The 7,629-nt window shown below is 42.4% G+C and overlaps 1 long non-coding RNA gene across 1 annotated transcript in view; it reads right to left on the bottom strand.

The window, feature by feature from the left end:
- Window positions 1–495: 495 nt before the first annotated feature.
- Window positions 496–7,629, bottom strand: part of LOC146856287 (uncharacterized) — a 75,795-nt gene continuing 68,661 nt past the window's right edge. The window contains exons 2-3 of the long non-coding RNA XR_014980921.1: window positions 6,844–6,963; window positions 496–584 (exon numbers count right to left, since the gene is read on the bottom strand). This is a non-coding gene — a long non-coding RNA (uncharacterized LOC146856287). The remainder of the gene's footprint in view (window positions 585–6,843; window positions 6,964–7,629) is intronic.

The raw sequence follows: 7,629 nt of genomic DNA, 5'->3' as shown, positions 1-7,629 counted from the left end.
ACTAGGATGTCTCTTACCTGTGTCTTATTAGAAGCTAGCTCCTCTCTTAACTGTTTTGTCTAAAACAAATGTTTAATGTACATCTGATTAACTGGAAGAACCCAGCCTGCTCATAGTTCACTCATTTAATGAATTATTTCGAGCTATGCCAGCTAGGGTCTATCCTTAGTAAATAGTTTATGTCTATAACAAACAAGTCTCTCCTGAAATTCTCCTCTGAAAATATAGGTAATAACTCTCTCACAGTTTCTAGTGAAAATGTTCTCTTTTAAGGTTCAATACTCTGTGGAGAATATTCTCAATTACGTTGTTCCTTAGAAGTATGTTGTCTTCAGTCTCTGAACAACCTTCGTTTGCCTCTAGCTTGTGAAACTAGTTGCTGTCTCTATTTCTGTCCACTTGCAGTTTCTGAGCTCTTCATGGACACAGCGAGAGGATAGCCAAAAACAACTAGACACTCTTACTTGAATACAATTGGAGTACTTCTCTTGACTGAAGTTTACTCCCGAAATCACCCACTCCTTCTGGTCCTGAATCTTGAATGACGAACCAATACTGCTCTCTCAAGAACTCCGAAGTCAATGCTGAGGAAAGATTTACTATGGTTAAAATCACTCTAAAACACAAGCGCACATTTGTTACTTCCCTATTGGGGTGACAGGCGGTGGCAATATTCAGAATCTCTCAGTGGATAAATTGAAGAATTGACAAGGAGCGCCCGCAAACAAGGCTCCTGTCAGAAGGTTTACCACAGTTGAAGTGCGCCGCGCGATAGTCGTGGAGGCGCATTACCGTTAACCTTCATTTCTGGAAAGAACAACTAGACCACGCACCACAACAGGAAGTGGGAGCGGACCGGTCTTTTCCCAATATGGCGGAGCGTCGCAATTCTTGAAATACCAAGCAAAGGGAGGATCTCCAGCAAGGATTCCGTCATTTCCAGAGCGGATATTTGCAGTCAGGTAATTCAATAGAAGCCACAGCGTCTTTTTGTGACCCCCACTAGAATCTTTATTGGGGTTCCTGACAGTACCCCCCACCAAAAAACGTCCCCCCCAACCTGGGTTTTAAGGGGGCTGGCATTGTGAAATTCTCGAATGAGCCTTGGAGCATGAATGTTGGTATAAGGCTCCCAAGATCTCTCTTCAGGACCAAAGTTCTTCCAATCAATCAGATAGTACAAATTGCCTTTTCTATAGGTTGAGTCTAAAATCTTATGCACTTGGAATTCGTCTTCTGAGTTTACTAAAATGGGTTTAGGTATTGGACGAGCTCTTAAATTTGGTGGGCTTTTCTTTAGAGGGTAGACATGGAATGTTGGATGCACCTTAAGATAAGAAGGTAAATGAATCTTGACTGTCACTGGATTTAACATCTTTTCTATCTTGAATGGGCCAATAAATCGAGGTTGAAATTTACGATTTTCTTTTAACTTAAGATTTTTTGTGGATAACCAAACCTAATCTCCTGGATTGAAAACTGGCCCTACTCTTCTTTTTTTATCTGGCTTGCCTCTTATAAGAAGCCTTTGCCCTAGTTAAATTCTCTTTAACTCGTGCAAAAGAACCCTGTATTTCTGATACAAACTCTTCAACTGCTGGGACTGGACTTTCTTCTTTCTCTAATATTAAACTTGGATGCCTACCATATTTTAAACAAAAGGGAGAGTTTCCAGGAGAAGAATGCTTCACATTATTATAGGCAAACTCTACTGCCCAAACTAGCTCTGACCATTCAACCTTTTGATCCAATAGATAAAGTCGAAGGTACTGTTCAAGCTCTTGGTTGACCCTCTCTGTCTGACCATCAGTTTCTGGATCGAAACTAGTGAAATAGCGAGTGTCTATGACTAACTTCTTTGTGAAAGCTCTCCAGAAATGTGAAACAAATTGTGGGCCTCGATCAGAAATCAAAAGTTTTGGAACTCCATGTAATCTCACTGTGTTGGGAAAAAACTGAGCTAATTGTGGAGTATTAGGAACCTTTTTTAATGGAACAAAATGTGCCATCTTGGAAAAAACATCTACCAAAACCAAAATGGTATTAAACCCTTTACTTGGAGGTAGATCTACTATCAAATCCATAGACACTGTGTGCCAAGGATGTGGTGGGGTTGGCAATGGCATCAACTGCCCTTGAGGGGGTCTCCGATCTGTTTTCCCTCTTAAACACCTCTCACAAGTGGTCACAAATTGTCGTATCTGTGGTCTCATATCTGGCCACCAGAAATTCCTTTCCACTAACTTCACAGTTTTGTGGATTCCTCTGTGTCCTACAAGTAAATTATCATGGCAAGATTCCAGCGCCTTTTCTTGAAGCTCAGTCGTGGGAAGGAATAGAAAATTGTCTTGATAAGGAAGGCTATTTCTGATTTCTCTGTCTTCTGCTTCCAGGGTCCACTCATTCCTCTCATGGATTGTCATGGCCTCCTGGATTTTGTTTGCAAATTCTGAAGTATTTGTGACTAAAATAATCTTTTCCTCCAAGTTGATGTTTTGTGGCTCTCTAGTACATTCCGAAGAATCAGAATCGATCCTAGAAAGAGCATCTGCTTTAGCGTTACACACCCCTGGCCGAAAGGTGATCACAAAGTCAAAGTCGGCAAAAAACAAAGACCATCCTAACTGCCTGACTGTCAGGGTACGAGCAAATTTAAGAAATTGCAAATTCCAATGGGCTGCAAACACAGTGACTTTGTGTTTGGCCCCCAACAAATAATGTCGCCATTCTAAAAATGCGCATTTCACTGCCAACAACTCTTTATCTGCAATGGAATAGTTGCACTCAGGAGGATTCCATTTTCTTGAGTAATAAGCCATAACGTGTAACTGGCCAGTCTGCGGATGTCGCTGAGATAGGATTCCCCCAATGGCTACATCTGAGGCATCAGCTTCAACATAAAACGGATCTTCAGTTCTTGGATGTAACAAGACTGGGGCTTGAGTGAAAGATTTTTTCAAAAACTGGAAAGCTTCTTCAGCTTCTGTTCCCCAAACAAACTTAGCTCCTTTTTTTAGCAGTCGAGTAATTGGTGCCACCTTCTGGCAGAAGCCCGGAATAAATCTTCGGTAGAAATTTGAGAATCCCAAAAAACTTTGAATCTCTTTCACAGATCTTGGAGAGGGCCATTCTTGCACTGCCTTGACCTTTGTAGAGTCCATACTCACTCCCTCAGGAGATAATACAAATCCTAAGAACTCCACATGATCTACATGAAATGCACACTTCTCCAACTTCACGTAAAGGTAATTTTCCAACAACTTGGTTAAAATAGCTCTCACCTGCTGTGTGTGCTCCTCCACGCTGTCTGAGAAGATCAAAATGTCGTCTATGTAAATGACAGTGACTCTGTCCAAGAATTCTCCCATCACATCATTCACAAAATGCTGAAAGGCAGCTGGAGCGTTGCACAACCTGTATGGCAGTACTTGATACTCAAATAATCCATACCGGGTACGAAATGGCGTTTTCCACTCTGATCAAATGATATGCTCCCCGCAGATCCAATTTTGTATAGATCTTGGCATTTTTGACCTGATCCAGTAAAACCGAAATCAGGGGAAGGGGGTAACGATTCTTAATAGTCACCTGGATCAAAGCCCTGTAATCTATGCACGCACATAGATCACCATCTTTCTTCAGAATGAAGAAGAGGGGAGAGGAAACTGGGGACTGAGAGGGGCATATGAATCCACTGGCTAGATGTTGATCCAGATAACCTTTCAAAAATCGATTTTCAGTTTCCGTGAGTGCATAGATATGACTGCATGGCAGAACTGCTCTCGGCTCAATCTTGATCTTACAATCATAGGGGCGATGTGGTGGCAACTTCTCCGCTTCTTTTTTTATCAAAAACTAAGGATAGATCCTTATATTCCAAAGGAATCTCTTTGGTTTCCACTGTACAAATTTGAGCTGGACGATGATGAACCAGATTTCAAACCAGGGTATCCTCCATGATTCTTGTTTGTTCACAAAAACAATTTTCCTTGCAAAAAGAGGAATCCATTACTATTGTCCTTTTACTCCAATCAATACGCGGATTGTGCTCAGTCAACCATGGGAGGCCAAGAATTAACTGAAATTGTGGTGCATCAATTAAATTTTTTTTTTTTTTTTTTTTATTATTTTTTATTGATGGCATCAATTAAATTGAATGTTATAAGTTCTGAATGACCCTTTAACCCAGTTAATTGAATCAATTCAGTTTCATGAGTGTTCGGTCCAGACGATAAATTGGTGCCATCCACTGCTCGTACTACCTCCAAAAATTGCTTTTCTACAAATCCTGTTCCATTCTGCCGAGCATACTTAATGTCACAGAAGTTCCCTGTGGCCCCAGAATCAATCATTACTGAGACCTTTTTGATCTCTTTGTCTCGAAATTTTACTGTGAAGGTGGCTATTAGATGGGGGGCTGCAGACTGTAAGGTGTTCACAATTTGTTGTGGACCTGGAGCTGACTTTACTGATGCTTCCACCCGTGCAACTCCTTCTACGGGTGAAGCCGACCTTTTACCAGCTGAGGAGTCTTGGGCTTCTTTGGGCATTCCTTCACAAAGTGTCCTGACAATCCGCAATACAAAGAAAGCTGAGCACTTCTTTGCCTCTCCTTCTCTTCTTTGGTAGGCCTGGGCAAAAATTTCGTTCCGTTCGCGGAAATTGCGATAATTTGACATTTTTGCGTTCCGCGGAGAGCGCGAAAATGTCAAAAATTCCGGTTTCCGCAGCTTGGCGATAATTTGTTTCTTGCTCGCGCTGTAAAATGATACATTCTCGCGCGCGCGCGATCGCCTTACCTGAATCCCTGCGTTCGCCGACAAGTTTTCTTGATCCGGTCGCGTTCTCCATGAGATGTTGTATTGTTTTTAGCCATTTGCGCTGTCTCGCGACAGTTCGCGCCCGCAGTGACGTCATGCGTCGCGCGATCACGTCTTTCTTCTCGCGATCATGCACCGCGAGAACAACTCAAAACAAGATGGCCGCGCCCGCAAGCAACCACATGGGTAAGTTGGCGACCCGCAACCATGCAGAAAATCTCGCGAACATGCCGGAAAAAAACTTCCGCATCTTCGCGATATTTCTGCTTGTTTGCGATAATTTTAAACATTCTCGCGATAATTTGCGAAGGTTAATTCCGCAAATTCCGCCCACCCCTATTCTTTGGTTAAAGGTCCCCTGACTGAACCTATCTGCATGGGTTCTTCTGTAGAAACACCTTCTGGACTCTTGTGGCCTTCAGTTTTCACTCGATCAAAACGAGGAGGCAGAGGGCAAAATTCTCTTTTCCTCTCATTTCGATACTCACTTAATCAATGGTCAAGTTGCAAAACTAAATCAATAAGTTCTGAAATTTCTGTAGGTCCTTGAGGAATTTGAGCCAGGGCATCTTTAAGCTCATCTCGTAATCCTCTGTAAAAAATGGCAGCTCTTTTTTCCTCAGGCCAATTTGTTTCTACAACTAATTTGTTGAAATTCGCTAAATATTTCAATAGATCTCAACTCCCTTGCTTGAGACCTAGTAGTTCATTATCAGTTGCTTGAGAGGCGGAACGCTGATCAAATATCCGTGCAAACTCTACTTTGAAGGCTTCAAAATCGAAAAGTATAGGATCATTTCGGGTGGCCAGAGACATAGACCAGGCTGCTGCATCACTAGTCAGATACGATAAAATAAATGCCACTTTTGCTTGATCTTCCGCAAAGATCACTGGACGACACAAAAAGTGCAAAGAATACTGCGTTAAAAAGATTTGAGCCTTAAAAGGGTCTCCACCATATCTCTCAGGAGGAGCTAAAGGAATGATAGGCGAGATGGCATGAATGACTTGAGTGGATATGTCAGAAGGGGAGGGGTTAAGATTATGAGATGAAACTCCTTTAAAAACTGAACCTGCGGCAACCAACTCATCTAATCTTTGTCTATTTTGAATGGACTCTTGGCTAGATCTTCTAACCTCCTCCCTCAAAGATTTGTTTTCTTCGAAAGTATTGTTTAATTGTTCCTGCATACTATTTAGGATGTTGGTTAGAGTCTTTAAATCTAAACCCTCTGCCATACTGTCCAGGAGGGGACCTGTAATCCTCAATAAAGAGGAGGGCACTTCAATCTGTCAGAACTGGATACACTCTAGTGCGGCCCCCTCAGGAACGGATGATCTTGCCCCAGATCCCTCCCAACAAGGCCACCGCCAGGTGATGACCACTGTCACTAAACTTAGCCCGGGAAGAAAAGGGAAGTGGAAGACAAAACAAGAGAGACACGCCTCTGGACACTGGTTCCTACTTTAGGAATTCAATAGGAAGTTCTGTAAAATAAACACAAAACAATTACCCTTCCTTATGACTGTGAGACTCCTCTGATACTATATCTCTTCTCTACTAGGATGTCTCTTACCTGTGTCTTATTAGAAGCTAGCTCCTCTCTTAACTGTTTTGTCTAAAACAAATGTTTAATGTACATCTGATTTACTGGAATTACCCAGCCTGCTCATAGTTCACTCACTTAATGAATTATTTCGAGCTCTGCCACCTAGGGTCTATTCTCAGTAAATAGTTTATGTCATAACAAACAAGTCTCTCCTGAAATTGTCCTCAGAAAATATAGGTAATAATTCTCTCACAGTTCCTAGTGAAAATGTTCTCTTTTAAGGTTCAATAATCTGTGGAGAATATTCTCAATTACGTTGTTCCTTAGAAGTATTTTGTTCTCAGTCTCTGAATAACCTTTGTTTGCCTCTAGCTTGTGAAACTAGTTGCTGTCTCTATTTTTGTCCACTTGCAGTTTCTGAGCTCTTCATAGACACAGTGAGAGGATGGCCAAAAACAACTAGACACGCTTACTTGAATACAATTGGAGTACTTCTCTTGACTGAAGTTTACTCCCGAAATCACCCACTCCTTCTGGTCCTGAATCCTGAACGACGAACCGGTACTGCTCTCTCAAGAACTCCGAAGTCAATGCTGAGGAAAGATTTACTATGGTTAAAATCACTCTCAAACACAAGCGCACATATTATTTGTTACTTCCCTATTGGGATGACAGGCGGTGGCGATATTCAGAATCTCTCAGTGGATAAATTGAAGAATTGACAAGGAGCACACGCAAACAAGGCTCCTATCAGAAGGTTTACCACAGTTGAAGTGCGCCGCGCGATAGTCGCACAGGCGCATTACCGTTAACCTTCATTTCTGGGAAGAACAACTAGACCGCGCACCACTACAGGAAGTGGGAGCGGACCGGTCTTTTCCCAATATGGCGGAGTGTCCCAATTCTTGTAATACCAAGCGAAGGGAGGATCTCCAGCAAGGATTCCGTCGTTTCCAGAGCGAATATTTGCAGTCAGGTAATTTAATAGAAGCCACAGCGTCTTTCTTGTGACACCCACTAGAGACTTTATTGGTGTTCCTGACAAATGGGCAGTCCTTTATAGCCCTGTGCTGAGGCATCTTGGGAGTTATAGTCCCGATCAATTCACAAATGAAAGCACTCTATTGAAACTGTTCGCAGAAGGTGTCCTTATTCCAACACTTTGGCCCCACATATACGGCTTGATGAATATCTTACCTCGTGGCCCCCTTAAGATGGCAAGGTGGTGCACTCTTGGCGGCTGGGCTGCCGCCCATAGA

The sequence above is a fragment of the Triturus cristatus genome, chromosome 4_1 (assembly GCF_964204655.1).
Source record: "Triturus cristatus chromosome 4_1, aTriCri1.1, whole genome shotgun sequence".
Lineage (NCBI taxonomy): Eukaryota > Metazoa > Chordata > Amphibia > Caudata > Salamandridae > Triturus > Triturus cristatus.
This window is presented reverse-complemented; position numbering and strand designations above follow the sequence as displayed.